At 34.5% G+C, this 18229-nt stretch overlaps 1 long non-coding RNA gene and 1 pseudogene across 1 annotated transcript in view; one reads left to right on the forward strand and one right to left on the reverse strand.

Annotated features, from left to right (window-relative positions):
* Window positions 1-8673: 8673 nt before the first annotated feature.
* LOC146927472 (uncharacterized) overlaps window positions 8674-18229 on the reverse strand; it is a 35208-nt gene continuing 25652 nt past the window's right edge. Inside the window, exon 2 of the long non-coding RNA XR_015005681.1 lies at window positions 8674-8866. This is a non-coding gene — a long non-coding RNA (uncharacterized LOC146927472). The remainder of the gene's footprint in view (window positions 8867-18229) is intronic.
* Window positions 11751-14148, forward strand: LOC146927473 (uncharacterized; annotated as a pseudogene).

The following is an 18229-nucleotide window of genomic DNA, read 5'->3' on the forward strand; positions in this document are numbered from 1 at the left end:
TCCAGTATAGTTACAAAATCACAGCAAAATGTATGAAAAAGCTCATATCAGTAAAGAGCTCATATCAATAAAAACCTCCTAATTGAGCCATGGGAAAGAGCTCATATCAGTAAAAAAACTCCCAAAAAAACCCTCCCCAAACCGCAACAGCAAAAACAGGTGATCCAAAAAGCAACACAGAACTACATGGACCAGCAGCCGCTACATGGACCAGCAGATAGCAGCACAGCACTGAACAGCTTAAAGGAGCCTGCCAGACCAAAAACAGAAGATGCAAACAGCAGCACAAACAGCAGAACTATATGTATTCAATGGTTGTGTGACCCAGCTTCGGTTACGGTAAGGGAGGATTCGGTGAGAGTTATTCAACGGTGAGAAGGAAAATTGACAGAGTTTGGTTCTGTGAGAGAGTGAGAAGCGCTAGATCTAGCCTTCTGAGAGAGAGAGAGTGAGAAGCAGAGAGGAATGTGCTCTCCAATGTATCAAAATGATTTTTGTTATTGATAATGACAACATGTTTGAAAATCCTTGTTTAATACATTACACGCTTTGAAAAGAATTTAATAATGACAACATGTTTTCCGAGGAACATTTTCCTCGGTATTTAACTTGGAAAAGCGCGCCTCACTGAGTTTGCACTGCGTGGAAGCAGAGATTCTGACATGTACATACCGAGGAAAAAGTTCCTCGGAAATCCTTAATTTTAGCGAGAAACCATTGTTCCTCGGAAATTTTTGGTCGGAATACACAAGCTTTCTTGTAGTGGTGTTCATACATTGCCACACACTGTTTGTAGGATGCCACAAGATTCTGTCATTATTTATGTTTTGAAATAATAATAATAAGGTTCATCAATTGTAGTAATAGGAAAGACTGACATTGTTTTGTTTATGTATTGTTAATTTCTGTTTCTTATATATTTTCTCGAAAATAAAATAAAATAGTGGTTTTCTTATATAATTTATGATTTATTTCAGGTGGAGGATTTAGAATCCCCAATTGGGGTCCAACATTCTTCAAAGTGTTACTCATTTTCGTGGAATTGATCAAGCAATAGCCGAACTGCCAAGATAGTTAATTTCATTTTCATGTTATGAACCCTAGAAACTTTTATTTTGTCATTTGTTTATGTTTTTATTTTATTTTATGTGGAATTCATTATATTAATTTATAATATAATGAAAAATAGAATCGCTCTCTTCTCTCTCTTCAGCCTACCCTTCCACTGCCGCCCTCCTCATCCTTTTACCAAACTTTTCGACCACCATGTAGCTACAGAGATGGTGATGCAATCAGCCTCCACAGCTGCGTCATCACCAAACTCCTTCGAGGGTCTGTTTCTCCAGGTGTCGCCGCCGTCCTTGGTGGTGGTACGTTTTTGTTCTTAGACCTCCAGCATTGTCCTTTGCGTCGGTGACTATTGGTTTGTTGAAAACATGTTTGTGCGTGTGTTTCACCACAAAACGTGAGTTAGTGAAAATCCGGCTAGGATCTGTTCTCTCAATTTCGATCCGGATATGGTTTCTTAAAACCACCGTCGGAGTTGTCGCGGTGGTCAGTTTATAGGTTTACAAACTATCGTCACTTGCCTTCTGGTGGAGGTGTTTATGGTTCTCTCCGAGTTTGTTCTTATTCAATGTTGTTGGGTTCTGAATCCTTCGTCTTTGGACTGAAATATAATGCTCGAAAGGGCTTTTGTGGTGGGTTCGGGGACTTGTTTCCGTGTTGACGGACAGTTTCATCTCCCACTGTTTTGGAGAAACGTGTATGATTTGGAGTTGAGCGCTCGGATATTATTGCAATTCATGTGTGATGTGGTTTTTGTACCGTTTCTATTTCAGATGGTTTAGCTCAAAAGGGCAATTATAGATTGATGTTGTTTTGCAGGAAGTTGATGGATCTGGAATCGCTTATGTGTTGGCATACGATTCATACGTCGGTTTAGTTTCTCTATTCACTATGTTTGATTTGGACTGTGAGACTCGAAAGGGTCATTTAGCTTGCTGTCATTTGCTGCAAGGAGTTGATGGTACATGGATTCGTTTAGGTTTCTATCCCCCAGTTTTTTTGTATTGTTTCCTTTTTTTAATAATATATATGAGCATTTGACAAAAGATTAGAGTTGGGTACCAATTTAGTTGGGAGCCATTAATTTTTATGTCATTTGCTCTTGCCTTATCAAAAAAAAAAAAAAAAAAAAAACAGAAATTGGAAAACAGAAATTTCCTGTTAGCGGCCAAGAATACCCTTGTTTTCTAAAATTTAAAAGATTGTATTACACCATGAGAAGAATGAAGAAAACGCTGAGTTAGCTTGTCCATCAAGTAACTCATTATTAGCCTTGCTTAGACTAGTTTGCTTTGATCTGATGTATGCTACCTTAGATTCTACTATTCTACAACATAAACAGTTTATCAATACATTGTATACACTCATTTACGAACACTAATACACAATTTGTTTACTTCGTAATACAGTATCAGATTTTCCTCCGCGAGAAAGTTTGTTACGATTCGTAATTGTTTTTCGTTGTGCATTTTTCTCGTTTTTCGATGAATTTTCTACATAGTTCTTCGTCTTCTTCGTTCAATCTTCATTTTCTCTTCGCAATCATCTATTGATTTTGCGATTCATCTTGTTCGTTTTGATTTCTTCACTCTATGTTTGTTCTGCATTTATGTTGCTACTTTTTCTTTGATTGATTCATCAATTTCGTTAATTTTATCACATTTTTTGTGCTTCATGCTTCACAATTCTTCATATCTTCGTTGATTGTTCAAGAATCATGCCTCCTCGGTTTGTTTATGTTCATCTTCAACAACAGAATCTTGATAACAACTATGCATTTTTTGTTCAACCTAGCGAGGATCCAAATTCTGTTATCTTTTCTTCGAAATTCAATGGTTCTAATTATTTTGTTTGGAGAAGATCCATGCAACGTTCTTTCTCGTGCTTCCACTTTACAAGTTTGTTAGTAGTCAAAATAACTGGTTGGCTCTTCAGGATTGCTTTGGTTTAGATTATTTTCATTTATCATAAGGATTACGTTCTCTATGTTGACGACTTACACATATTTGGTTCAAACATTCATGATGTAAATGCTATGAAATCATTGTTGAGCAACAATTCTAGGTACCAAGATTACTGGATCAGAAAAGGAATTTCCTCGGATGAATCTCACTACATTGAGAAGATCTTAAGGAAATATAATTATTTTGACTGTAAACATGCAAGCACAACTTATGATCCAAGTGTAAAACTCTTCTAGAACACTGGGGATGGTGTTAGACAGATTAAATATGCAAGCATCATTGACAACATCAGGTATACTGCTGATTGTACTAGACCTGACATTGCCTACGTCGTGGGACTCTTATGCAAGTTTACAAATAGACAGAGTAAGGAGCATTGGCATGCTAGTGAGAGAGTCATTAAATACCTAAAAGGACCATGACTCTAGGATTGCATTATCAAAGGTATCTTGTTGTACTTAAAGGGAACAATGATGCAAATTGGAACACTTTATCAGATTATTCTGAAGAAGCTAGTGGATATATATATCAGCATCGTTGGAGGAGTTGTTTCTTGGAAATCTAAAAACCAAACAGTTCTGGATCAATCCACAATGGAATCTGAGATGATAGCACTAGCTACTACTAGTGAAGAAGCAGCCTGGCTAAGATTGATTTTATCCCCTACACACTTTGATTTCGGGTAAAGATTGTTTTAGCCAAAATTTTCCAAAGGGGGAGATTGTTGGGTTTTTGATTATGTGTTGGTTGCATTTTGTTAAAACAAAAAGTTCTACCAAGAAGTAGTACCAGATGTCCTAAACATGTAAGCACGACATCTTAGCTTAAGGTGAAGTTCTTTGTTTCGCATTCTTGGAATACTGTATTTACGCGTGAGATCATAGAATAGTTGTTTGAAGAATTGATTCACGTAGCTTGTGTTGTGAGAGGTGTGTGTTTCTAGAAACTTGTACATGTAACGCCCTCCTTTTTATTTAATTATTTTAATTAGTTTTAGAATATATTTATATATTTATATGTATATGAGGGATATATGATTTGTTGAGATTAGATGTCTTTTTATAATTTAGTTAATATATTTTGTTGAGTGATATTTTGTTATGTTATATGTTGGTATTTACTAGCATAATATATTTGTTAATTGTTATAGATATATATTTGTTATTTGGTGTATTATTATATATTTAGTAGAGAAATATTATTTATTAGAATATGAGGATTATTAGTGTGAGTGGATTTGGGGGTTAGAATAGAAAGAAGAATAAGTTGTTGGGCCTAAATAGATTTGGGAAGAATATTTTAGTATTATAAATAGAGAAGTTTGGGTTGGAAAGAGTTTACCTTAAACCGCTTTTTGGAAAAGAGGAGAACAAGAAAGAAGAGAAGAGAAGAGAAAAGTCAAGAGAAGAGGAGAATACCTTAGGAAAGAAGAACGCTGCTGCTGATTCAGGAATTAATCTAAGGTGAGGGTGAGACTATCTTGCATTAATATTAAGTTGTTAAATCATTAGATTACATCTAACAAGTTGGGGAGAGTTTGTGAGAATTTGAGAATTAGGGTTTTGAGAGAGATTTGATGATTGGATGATGAAAACTTGTTGAATTGATGTAGAAATTGTGTACAAACCTTAGATAATCATTAGGATGATAATTAGAATCAGTTTTGAGGTTAGCACCATGAGATTAGGTGAAACTTGAAGAAAATCTGCATTCTACCCGAATTTTGATATTAAAACTGGTATTGATCGGTGCGGAATTGGTCTTAGGTGTAAACACGAAAGTTGTAGGTATGGATGTTAGCTTTCTAATGTCATTAGTCTCACGTCAAAACGATTTATAGAACTTGAGTTATGGTCAAATTACTGCAAGTACGTCACAGTGAATTTTTATGGACTTTCAGCACAACTTTTCCGAATTTAAAATGAAAACTGATATTGATAGGTACAGAATTGGTCTTAAGAGTAAACATGAAAGTTTTAGATAATTTTGTTAGATTTCTAGTGGCTTTGGTTTGACATGAAAATGATGTTTGGTCTTTGAGTTATGATAAAAATACTACAGGGGGTCTTAGCGAAATTGTACGGTGACAACATTCTCTGTTTCATGTTTTTACGTTTTGTTCATATGTTTCTGTTTTGAATTGATCCTTGTTGTAAACATGAAAGTTGTTGATATTTGTGATATCTTTCCAGTAGCTTTGGTTTGACATGAAAATATGTTGTGGATAATTTATTATGTTTTTACAAAGATACATAGTGAATTATTGTTGATGTTTAAATACGATGTTATATGAAGTTGTTTATGATTGATGAATATGATGTTTAAAGATGTTGTTTATTATCATTTGATATTGTTATATTATGATATGACATGATAAGAGTTGTTAAGTCGTCGAGTCGTTATGAAGTCATCAAGTTGTTAAGATGTTATGTTGTCAAGATGTCAAGATGTTAGGATGTCATAGATGTTTATGAAGTTGTCTAAGTTGTACGAAAGTTATGTCGTTGCATTAGAGTTGTGTCGTTGCATAGTCAGAGATGGGGGCTCAATGCTCGCCAGGTCCTTTATGACCTTAGAGATGGGGGCTTAATTCCCGACAGGTCCTTTATGACCTTAGAGAAGAGGGCTTAATGCCCTGGTGGTACCACATGCATAATGAAGATGTCTAAGATGATTTAAGATGATTTGAGAAGTAGAAGTTGCATAGTCGAGTCGAAGTTGTTAAGATGTTGAGATGTCAAGTTGTTAAGATGTCAAGTTGATAAGTTATTAATGAAGTGCTATGATGAATGAAGACGAATGATTTATGATAAGATGTTACGTGTGTTATAATTATGTTGATATATGAAGTTGATTACGAATTTGATTATGAAGTTGTTCTCGGTAATGCTATGTTTTGATAATAATAATTATGTGAAATTACATGATGATGCTTATGATTATATTTGATATTAGGTGTTGATGCTTATAAATAATGTTTGATGAAATGTGGTGACGTTTGTGATTAATATTGATGCTATGTGATGATTGTTGGAGACTATTATTTGATGTTATGTGATGATGTTAAGATTAGTAATTGATAATATATGAAGATGTTTATGATTAGTTTAAGATAGTTTTACGACTAATATAAGAAGATTAATGACACTAGTTAAGGAAGTTTAAGTTGATAGATATGATTAATGAATTATAAGATGTTTAAGTTGTTGAATGTATTTTATATGATTTATATGCTTAATATTATTGTTTGAGAAATCTCACCCCTCTGCTTGGAAATGTTGCTCTTCGTATGGGTAACTTGCAGGTAATCAAGAATAGAGGCGTCGTGAGTGGACATCTCACATGTGTGTCTAGGTGCTCTGATACGTAACGGGATGGGACTTGACTTTACTTCTATTTCTTACGTATTGTTTATGAACTTTTATGAATAAATATTGAACTAAGACTTATGAGATTTTCTGATGAGGCCTACATGCCAAAGACTTTTTATGTTGAATGAACTAATTCCGCTGCGAAGTTTTGAATTACTTATGTTAAATGATTTTGAAGAATAAATTGTTATTTATTCAGTTTATGAATTTTTAAGAAGTGTAGCATTCCGTTTAAAGTTATTAAACTCTGACTTATATTTAAGAAATTTTTACGTTGGGAAAACGCGGTGTTACAGTACATGTCATGTTTTTGAAATTAATGTCCTAAACATTTTGGGAAACAATATATTTTTCTCCTAGAAGATTGTGAACGTATATTCGTATTGATCAGAGGTTTTGTTTAGCCTGATTGAAGAAAAAGACCATGCATTCTCTGGCTATATAAGGAAGACTCAAACCTTTGTGTAATGATCGAAGCATTCATTTTGAAGAAAAGTCTTTTAAGGTTTCATGTCTTGTCTTTGTTAATTGTATACCTCTCTATGTATCACCTTGATGCTTAGAGCTAGTATGTTTAGTTGAGATGTATGATTGTTATTTGTAAACCGCTCTAGAGCATCTTTCAAGATTTGGTTGTGTTTATTGGAGTTGTTCTCCTTATTTGATTGTAATTGTGATTGAGTCAATCACTGGATTGTGACTAAGAGAAGAAAGTGAGAGGGTGTTTGCCTGTGTTTTCGGCAAACTATGGGCTAGTTCTGATTATTACAAGTGAGATCGAATTAGAGATCTCAGGAGCATGTTGTGCAAAGGTTTTGATCGAAAAAAGGTTTTGAAAAAGGCCACGAGATGCACTCAGGTTACTTAGAGAGCAGGACAGGTTTAGAAACAAAAAGAGCACTGTCTCTCGACAGGTTTGAGATTGCAAACAAAATCAATATAAAGTAAAACGAAAAGATAAAGGTTTACGCACGTAAACTTAAAGGAAAGGTAAAATGCATTGCATTAAAATAAAGGTGGTCTACAAATCAGTTTACATACATTCTGTATAACTTGTTTCCCTAGACGCCAGTAGTTTGAGTGTTGTAGAATTATATAAATGATTTGCGACCCATTATCCAGCTTGGAAACACTTATTTATACTAAAAAACTTAACTGGCGAACCACTAACTCCATGATCAGCACTTCTCCCATCATTGGGCAACCGCTTGCCCTACGTTTCCACTAAGGAAACCGTCTCCAAGCTTGAAATCGTGCTTTCCCGCCTTTATTGCTTGACTTCGACGAGACCTTTCTTCAGTTTTGTTCCATCGAACTCCAAGTCACACACGCTAGCTTGCTATCTTGTCGAAATACTCAAGTTTGAATACGAGACAGCCTTCGATTCCTGTAAAGTTAAAGGTCAAACAAATGTTGACCATATTAAATGAGCCTGTTGAATTTACAGGCTAACAAAATGCCCCCCAAAAATGCCATTTTCGACGATACAACTCAAAAGAGAGGAGAGGATTGGCATTTTTTAGACACACTATTTCTCCATCATTATGACGTCACAGGCATCATTGCATTTGAACATAGTCTTTTCATGTCCCCTCTAAAAAAAACTTTTCTTCAAAGTCTTGTGGAACACGTCGTTTGTGCAGACAAGTTGATAGAGTCTTCATAACTCTAGACCTTCATTCATTGCCTATTAAGCCTCTTTCATTTCGACTCTTTGTATTTATATGTCATTAATGCGCCACCTTCTTCTTGACTACTTTGAGCCTTGTTAACTTCTAATATCCCTTGATATTCGCTCTTTTCCTAGACACGTGGTGATTTCAACGTGAGACATGAAGAGTTTATGTCTGTGAGATTTTCTTTTGGATGTCTATAAATTCATTGCCAATTCCGCTCACAATTCTCCACCATTTTGTACACCTTTCTCAAAAAACAAAAAGAAGAGTACGAAAATGAACCGAATTTCAGTTGATGATTTGCTTAACATCTTCGAAAGAGTAGCAGCCTTTGGTGTTAAAAACTTTCTCCGCTTCCGTGAAACATCTTCCCTCCATTGGAGGCTCGCTCAGACCCAAAGAGTTTTGAGAATTCTACCAAGGAATTGTTTACTTATGTAACACCCCGTTTTCCCAACTTGAAAATTTCATTTAAAATCAGAGTATTTAATTCATAAACGGAATGTCACATACTACTTTTAAGTCATAAAATAGATATTAATAAATATCCTTCCAGGTTCAACATCATAAAAGTATGGAAATACGCAGCGGAAATAGTTCAACATGAACAAAGTCTTGGCACGCAGGCCTTATCAGAAAATCTCATAATTTGATTCAATACTTATTCGTAAAAAGTTCATAAAGACACGTAAGGAATAGATAAGAAAGCAAGCCCCATCCCGTTACGTATCAGAGCACCTAGACACAAGCGAGGAGTCCTCTCACGAACACTTCTAATCTTTAATACCTGCACATTACCCACGGTCGAGGCAACATATACGCAGAAGGGGTGAGATTTCACAGTCAACAAATTAAGCATATAATTCATCAAAATGCATTTAACAACGTAAGACATCTCTAACATATTAAACATTTATCACTTAGCATCTTAACAAATCATAATTAATTATTATCATCATATATCATCATTAGTTCGTAAACAAATATCATTCTTAATTCATAAGCAAAATCACCTTTAAATCATAACCAAGTATCATCATATATTTAACAACTCAAGACATCATAACATCAGCATTAATATTCATTTAGTATCATATTATTATCATCATCAATCATAAACAACATCATCATCAAACATCATCATCAAAACATAATCAAACATCATCATCAAAACATAAACAACTATCATCATCAAAACATAATCAAAACATAAACAACTATCATCATCAAACATCATCATCAAAACATAAACAACTATCATCATCAAAACATACTCAAAGCATAAACAACCATCATCATCAAATCGTTAGATCCTCATTAAATATAAGTTACGACGACTCTGCAATGCAACAACAACTTCAACAACAACTTAGACAACTTCGACAACAACTTAGACAAATTCGCAACAACTTAGACAACTTCAACATCAACTTAGACAATTTCAACAACAACTTAGACAACTTCGCAACAACTTAGACAACTTCAACATGCATGTGGTACCACCAGGGCATCAAGCCCCCTTCGCTAAGGTCATAATTGGACCTGTCGGGCATTAAGCCCCCTTCGCTAAGGTCATAATTGGACCTGTCGGGCATTAAGCCCCCATCGCTAAGGTCATAAAGGACCTGTCAGGCATTAAGCCCCCATCGCTGACTATGCAACAACACAACTCTAAATGCAACTTGAACAACAACATGAACATCTTATACAATTCCATTAAAATGGACAACTTCTTAAAGACTCCAACAAATTGGACGACATCTCAAGTAGACTCATGCAACATAATCAATTAACAGCAACATGATAACTCAGGAATAGCATAATAATGAACATCAATCAATAGGCAACAACGTCATAAACATCGCACATAAGTCACATAATAATCATATAGCATTAGCACACTAATCGTCTCATCAATCATCATAATTCAATAGTAATAGTAACATAGCAGCACATAATTAACATCATAAAATAGCAATATCATTCAATGAGAAACAACATTATAAACATCTTTATAAATCACATATTAATCATATATTATTATCATTCATCATCTTCTACTAACATAAAATCATCTTAGCTTAAGCTCTCTGAATACTTTATAATCTCATGAACAACTTTCATCCCTGTCCCAAGGTCATCTCAAGACTACATGTGCGAAAGGATCGCAAGGAAACTAATCAAGGCAACTAAGCATCACTTACTCACAAGGTGGGTTACACTATGGCAAGGAACTACTCCTATAACCCTTAATTAAATCCCTCTCATTAAGCTTATTGATTTGGGGCCTTACTGTACATCTTAGGAACCCTTTAGAGGCATAAAAATGGGTCAAATATAGTTTAAGTCAACACTGCATCGTGGCACGTTGAGGTACCATCGTGGCACGTTTGGACAACCTAAAAATGGTTTCGGTTCTGGAAAAATCGTGGCACGTTGGGCTTCCATCGTGGCACGTTCATAGTTCGACAGACAACTTCAGATTTTCTACCTTTCACGTTTTCGGTCGTAAAACTCAAACCGTTGATCCGTTTTCGATGCCGTTTTCGCCTACGCGCTCCTGACACTAAGCTCTATCATATTCTACAGAAAAATTCAAGTTTAAACCACTCAAAAAAATCGTTTTCCAAAACCTCACAACCCTAATTCTTAAACTCACTGACATCTCATCTAATCACATAGTTTTAGCTTCAAAATTACTTCTGATAATCATTATGGGGATTATCTAAGGTCTAATTACAGTCTCTTCATCAATCTAACAACCTTTCATCAATTAATCCTCAAACTCCCTCAAACCCTAATTCATCAATTCTCACAAAACTCAACCTAATCATGCTAAATCCATTTTTCAGAATCATACTCTTAATAATATTGAAAGTTAGTCTCACCCTTACCTGGTTATAGATGAAAATCGATGGCCTCCCTCTTGTTCTCCTCTTTTCTGAATTTTCTCCCTTTTTCTCCAAAAACGTACGTTCTGCCTAAAAACTTTTCTCAACCTAGCTCCTTCTATTTATAACCTCACTCTAATTTCTCTTTACACCTCTAAAAATACTCTTTTCACACCACAGCCCAAATTCTAATATTTTTATTTTATTTTTCATATCTTATTTTATTTATTAAATAAAATAAGTCACCCAACGTAACAACTTCACAAAATCATATACTCCTCATAATCTTATTTATTTATAAATTAAATATATCTCTCACAAATAACAAATATATTCACATAAATACATTACATAAATATCACGGCACATAAACCATATAAAATCACATAAATGTTCTCACCACATAAAATCATACGAAATCATATAATATTCACATCTCATCACATAATTCATATAAATATATATAAATATATTTCTAGGCTCAATAAATAAACCAATAAATCAAGTAACAAGGAATAAATCAAGTAATTAAAAAGTGGGCGTTACAACTTACAGATTCTTCCCCTTGTGTCGGAAAGCGAATCCTTATCCAACGTCTTTCTGACAGTGGTCATCCAGAATTTAGTGTGGCTCGAGCAACCCAACTTCTTCATGAGAGATACTTCGACCTTGGAGAAGTTAAACAAATTCTCCTAAGAGAAAAATCATACGATTCCATCGAAGCAAAATACTTTTTGATGATTCTCGACGCTTTAGCTAGCGGCGGATCCTCTCTAGAAAATGTATTTCCTGTTTTTGGAGATCTTTTCGAGCTCAAGAAACTCTTCAATTGCAGGAGGGCCCTTATGTGGGTTCCAGGTTACTACTCGTCGAGGCCTCTTCCCCGTGAGTTGGATTATCGGTTCATGTGTCGTTCCTATAAAACCTGCAAAGGTTCTGGGAGGAAACCAAATGTCTTTTCCCACAGTGAATCGATTCACAGTTTTCTTGAATCGATTCATATGTGAATCAATTCACAAAAACTGTGAATCGATTCAAATGTTGACAGCGTCAATTTTTCACTTCTTCCCTGCCTGAATCGATTCAAATGTCAGTGAATCGTATCATAAAACTTTCTGACTTTGATTGAATCGATTCATATGAGTTTGAATCGTATCAATCTTCATCTAGGGATATTTGAATCAATTCAAATAGTGTCTGATGCGTATCGATCTTCATTGTTCATCTGGCCTGTCATTTAGCTATCTGAATCGATTCACACATTAAGTGAATCGATTCAGTCTATTGTTTTTGGCCGAAATTTTGCTCTTGCCACCCTTTTTTATATATACACACTTCCTCATAACACCCAAATCAATGAATCATTTGCAACTATTTTCTCTAGGTCTCAAAAACTCATTGTTCATAAATTCTTCAAGATTAAACACTTTTTCTTAGAATCACTTTGTACATTGAGTCACATTGATTTTCTAGGGTGCTATTAGGGATTGTAAGTTGGTTCTCTCAAGAAGATAGATTGGGCTTAATCAAGGCTTCAAAGTGAAGTGAATAATCTCATTCCACCTCCAAAGGTCTTGGGGGTCTTTCTAACCATTCTTGAAGTCGAAGGGGATTCGTTTACCGGACGTAGCATCGAAGGCTTGAGTGAAGAGTTCGAAGGGGTGCACGGGTAATATAGGATTCGAATATTCAAGGAGCACCAAATTCAAGGGTTACATAAGGGTTGAAGAATTAGGTTTAATTTCAAGGAACCCTTGTAAACACATTGTAATCAACATTTGTTGCTTAGTTGATGACCTTGGTGAAGGTGTACTTCATCAAGAAGAGTAGATGTAGCTCTAGCGAGGGCGAGAAAGAGTGAAATACTATAAAAATATCGGTGTTATCTCTCTTCCCTATCCTCTTTACTTTTTACTATTGCATGTGATCAATTGAATAATTGCTAGTGTTGATTTAAGTTGTTTTTCATTGAAAAATAATCTAATTCATTGAATTAGGTTTCAAGTAATTTGCTTAGATCAATTGATTGCACAATCTATTCAATTCTTCAATACACATGAATTGTGTTTTGATTTGATAGCTTAGTAATTTTGTTCATATAGGTTTGATTTGAAATTGTTTAAAAGTTTTGTACATTGCTCAAGGTTAATTAAAGTTTGATTGTATAATAAGATTTGTATCGTGAATCTCTCAATTCTAAGATTAAATCTTATTGCACATATATTTGTCTTTTCGGTACATTGTTATGATTCATGAATTGGTTTTTATTAAAACTCCGGGAAAAACTTTTCAAAAAGTTATTCACCCCCTCTAGCTTGGAAACTTATTAGCCATATAGACCAAATGGTGGGTCACTGGTTCGTGCAATGGGTTTCTCTACTTGTTTGATCGGAATTATGAGTTCACAAAGGATCTCGCTCTTCTTCTCGACGGATCTATTTTTGGAACCCGACCACTTGGACAAAATCTGAATTTGTTTTAGCCTCTTCGCATCATCATTATGAGTTCTCTTTTTGTTATTATAACTTGAATGAAACTTATAAGGTGGTAGTGTATCATATGGAGGAGGAGGAGGATGAAGATCATGGTAATGCAATTAGTGAGATGAAAGTTTTCAGTTTGAGCGATAATTATTTGATAAATATTCAATGCTTCCTTGTTGTGGTTCCTATAAACTGGTTATTTTTAAGCACAAACAATGGTAGTGTGTATTTGAGTGGTACTATTAAATGGTTGGCATGTCGCGATTACTATTAAAAAAGTTTTATTGTTGAGCAATATGTGATCCTTTCACTCGATCTTTCCAGTGAGACATACACTCAATTGTTGTTGCCTCAGGGTTTTGTTGATCTGCAGCATTATCGGCCAACACTTGTGGTCTTGATGGATTGTCTTTCTTTTTATAATCTGGAAAATGAAAGATTTTGGAGATAAGGAGTCTTGGATTCAATTATAAAAAATTGGTTATAAGAATTTATTTTCAACAACGGAGTTTAATCGTTTAGAACATATGTTGCCAGTGTATCTTTCTGAGAATGGTGATACACTAATATTGACAAATGAAAGGGCACTTATCTATAACCACAAAGACAATAGAGTAGAGCAAATTGGAATTTCCACTAATATATATTGCTTGCATGCCAATGATTACGTTGAAAGTTTTGTTTTAACACGTTGAAAGTGAATTTCTCTTCCACATATTAGTTGTTTGAATTTATGTTACTTCATGTATGTTGCTTACTTGCCTTAAAATCCTTGTCAATGTTTTTGTGTAAACTACTAGTGTGAAACCTAGATAATTTGAGTTTTTTAGAGGTGGAGGAGATTGATGAACCTCCCTTTTTGAGATTTGTAAGCACTCCATCTCCAATAAAGCCTGTCAAATCTTCTCATACGACACATGGGTTTCTCTGGCTCAACTCTCCACCTCTCGTATTCAAGTCACCGCGTATTAGTGGTCCCCACCATGAAACGCAATACTCGGAAAGGCTTGAAGGTACCATTTATCAGGTGCAGAAATGCGTCAAAGTAACATTGGAGACAACAGTCTTGGTGAAGCTCGTAGTGAACCAAAGAAATTGAATTCACAACAACCATTGCCAGAGGTGTTTAAAACAGTTGCTCATAAAGATTTCGACCTCAAATATGATGTGAATACCCAAAGTTGCTGTCCTCTAGCATCTTTCGACGAATATTTGGCTGATCCTGCCGATGATCGAATGTATCCAGTCAACCAATAAATGGAATAATCTACTAATGCAGTTGAGCCATCACTAACTGAGTCAGAGAAAGTTATATTAAAATTTAAAAGGAATGATGGTCCTAGTAACATAGGAGAATAACTTTTTCCTTTCTTGGAGGAATCTAATATAGTTCATCAAGAAAGGTCATCATGTGTTTAAAATCCTGCAACAATAGAATGCGATAAAAATGGTGCTGAATTGGTTTCTCAAAAGCACATAAACTTAGGCTTGAGTTCAGGTGCAAATGTTTTTGATAAACAATATTGCCATGATTCGCTTTTCCAATGTGTAGGAAATTATCAACTGCATTATAATGAGTGTGTACCTCAATTGATGTATGATCTTATCCAGGTTATAGAGAATATTGTCAAACAACAGTCATCGTCAATCTGTATTTTCTCGTCGGTGCCATCTCTGCCACTGAAACCACTGGATCGACGTGTTGCTATAGGTATCGACCAAACATCTAATTATGTTACTTTACAAAAATTCACACCACTCACAGATTGGTCATCTAGTACCACGATTAAAGTCGAGGCTAAAATGGTGGATCTAGAAAGTACTCAGCATGCTTCTACATTTCTTCAATGGGATAAGGGCAACTGCTATATTTTTTAAACCAAACTATCTTTGTGTTTCACTCAATAGAATCCAAAAGGGTGGTCTCTTGTTCATTGGAGGAGTCGACATGCATGGGAAGCTATTTATCAGAATCAGAACTTGGGGTCGAGTTCTTAAGAAGTAGAGGAGACTGTTGTATGAGGGTTTCCTTAGTATTTTTATTTCAGCCAAATTTCAGTAATTTTTGTTTTATTTTTTGTTTTGGATTTTCGGCCCTTCCTTAGTAATTAACACTTCAAAGTAGCCAGTGAGGCAGTTTTTATTCATTCAATAATATTTTAGAGAGTTTTCTCAATTTCTGGTGGATTCTGGAACTCTATTTTCATAGGTTTGTCACTTGCAAACTTGTTTCTTTTCCATCTAGGTTTGGTGCTCGCTATCCTTCACTTCCGACTATGCCATACCCCCTTGTTTGTGTACCATTATGCTCAGTGTTGGGGTGTTTCAGATTTTATTATCCGAATTATGATGTGTTTTTTCGGATTATATAATATAAAATGTCCCTAAATGGAAACAAAATGCGTATTTTTTTTTCTTTCTAAGAAGCGGAATTCATATTCTTGTTTTTACAATCATCCTAATATATGATTATACACTTAAGACCTGATTCAAAGATGTTGATTGCAATATGCAGATGCATATAAAAGAACAGATTCAGCAGTTTGTTTTACTGGAAAAAAACCTCTGTTCCACCTTCAAAAAAGGTAAACACAAAAGGTGCACCAAAGAAGGTAGATGTTTCGTACGGTCAACTAAGTGATCACCTTCTCTCTCGGAGCATGTTGATGCTCGTGATCCAGATCAACAGGTTTCAGAATCGGAGTCATCATACTCAAGTAGGAAAAGTGCTTGTGATAGTAATAAGTTTCCTAACCCTCCTTCGATTCAAGTCGATTTCCCTCACAAGAACAAAATATTATCGTTCATGTATCAATTTATCGAAAAGGTTATGGATGTCAAAGATGATGGTCATTGTGGATTTTGCGTTGTTACGGGCCTACATAATAAGTCTGATGATGATCATCATATTATCCATCTTGATCTTTTATTAAATTGATCGATGGATATGCTAAATTAATTTACGATCTAAATTGATAGATTAATTTGCTTGACAAACTTTAAAAGGTGGTTTTATTTGACAAGAAAAAAAGTTTATTTAATTGACAAACTTTAATTTCGAGATCTTTTATGTAAAATGGGGGATTCCTAATACAACAAAAAATATATATCTTCTACGTTTTGTAAAAAAATTATAAAAACAATAATTGAATGTCAAGTCATTTCCTTTATAATTTGCAATGAATTAGCTCTTTTTTTTTTTAAATCCCCCAAACCAAAACTAGATAAAAATATTCGTGGGAAACAATTTCAACCGTAGTTTTTTAGTGAGAGAAACTTCAACTTCTCTCTAAATTTTCTTTCTCATTCGTTCATCGAGAAGTGGTGGTTTTAGGTCAATTTTTGACCTAGAATCACCCCTCTACATCTTTTTTCCCATTTTCTTTCAATCTAACTAAGTGGTTTTCACAATCAAGTTTTTCCTTTTGTGTTTTTTGTGATTTCGTCGTGTAAGTGTGGCATTGTGTTCTTCGTCGTCTTGTGCGGCGTTTGATTTCGCGTCTTGTCGTGGTGTTGGTTTAGTTCTTATTGAAAGATCGGCATCAGTCAATTACAAATTCAACCAATGATTTGGGCGTCAACTTTGCAGATTCGGAAGCATGGGTATTTCGGTGATTTAGGTTTTATCATATTATTTGTAGGCATTTTGTTGTTGTATGCTATTAATTTGGGTGCTGTGAGTTTGTTCGCAGATTCACCCTTTAACGTTTTTAGCGATGTTTGTATCTGATATACTCTATCAATTTGAATGAATGAATATCGTTTTGTTTTTGTCAAAAAAAGTCGTGGGAAAGTTCAAGAATATTGAGCATCTTCCAAGAGGGAGATTGAAATAAAAAACATGAATTGAGTGAAATTTTTATGAGACTTCTAGAGTTAGTCCAAATGTAGTTTAAGTCTGTAACTTGATTATTTTCTGTTCAAATTGAACACTTAATCTGTTGCATTTGAATTTGATCATTCACTAAAACAATCTTAAATCAGATTTCACATATAGTTTTCCTAAACTATAAATTAGTCACACATTTTCTCAAATATCAATAAATGGATTAGCAAATTTAGGAACTTGTGTTTTAGTGCAAATTATCCTAGTTGCAAATAAAGTCCAAAAACAATAAATTCCTAGATGCAACTTGTACGTTGCATTTTTCCATACGAGGGGAGTCAAGATTCTCTCTCCATTCCATCTATTTAAAGAGATAAAGACACATAAAAAAAGAGTATAAAATAATTAAGGGTTAATTAAGTTTTTAGTCACCATAAATATTCACAATTTTGTTTTTAGTCCCTACAAAATAAAATCACACTTTTTAGTCTATGTGACATTTTTCTTAAGCATTTCAGGGACCAAAAATGTTGATGAAATATTTTTACAGGGACTAAAAATGTTGATGGAAAAATTTTATAGGGACTAAAAATGCTGATGGAAAAATTTATAGGGACTAAAAAGTGTGATTTTATTTTATAGGACTAAAAAAAATTATGAATATTTATAGGGACCATTTACTTAATTAACCCAATAATTAATGACGGTGAGACCCACTTAATGATAGGACCCGCCACTTATTTTTTTGTGTCTATCTCTCTCCAAATTGCATCTTCCATTTACTTTTATAAATGGAGAGGATTCTCACCCCTAGCTGGTATTTCAATAATTTTGTTTTTAGTCCCCATAAATATTCACAGTTTTGTTTTTAATCACTACAAAATAAAATCACACTTTTACTTCCATTTATTTTATCAAATGGAGAGGATCCTAACCCCTAGCTGGTATTT

Source organism: Medicago sativa, chromosome 4 (genome assembly GCF_051527215.1).
Source record: "Medicago sativa cultivar Bolivia chromosome 4, Bolivia_mono, whole genome shotgun sequence".
Classification (NCBI taxonomy): domain Eukaryota; kingdom Viridiplantae; phylum Streptophyta; class Magnoliopsida; order Fabales; family Fabaceae; genus Medicago; species Medicago sativa.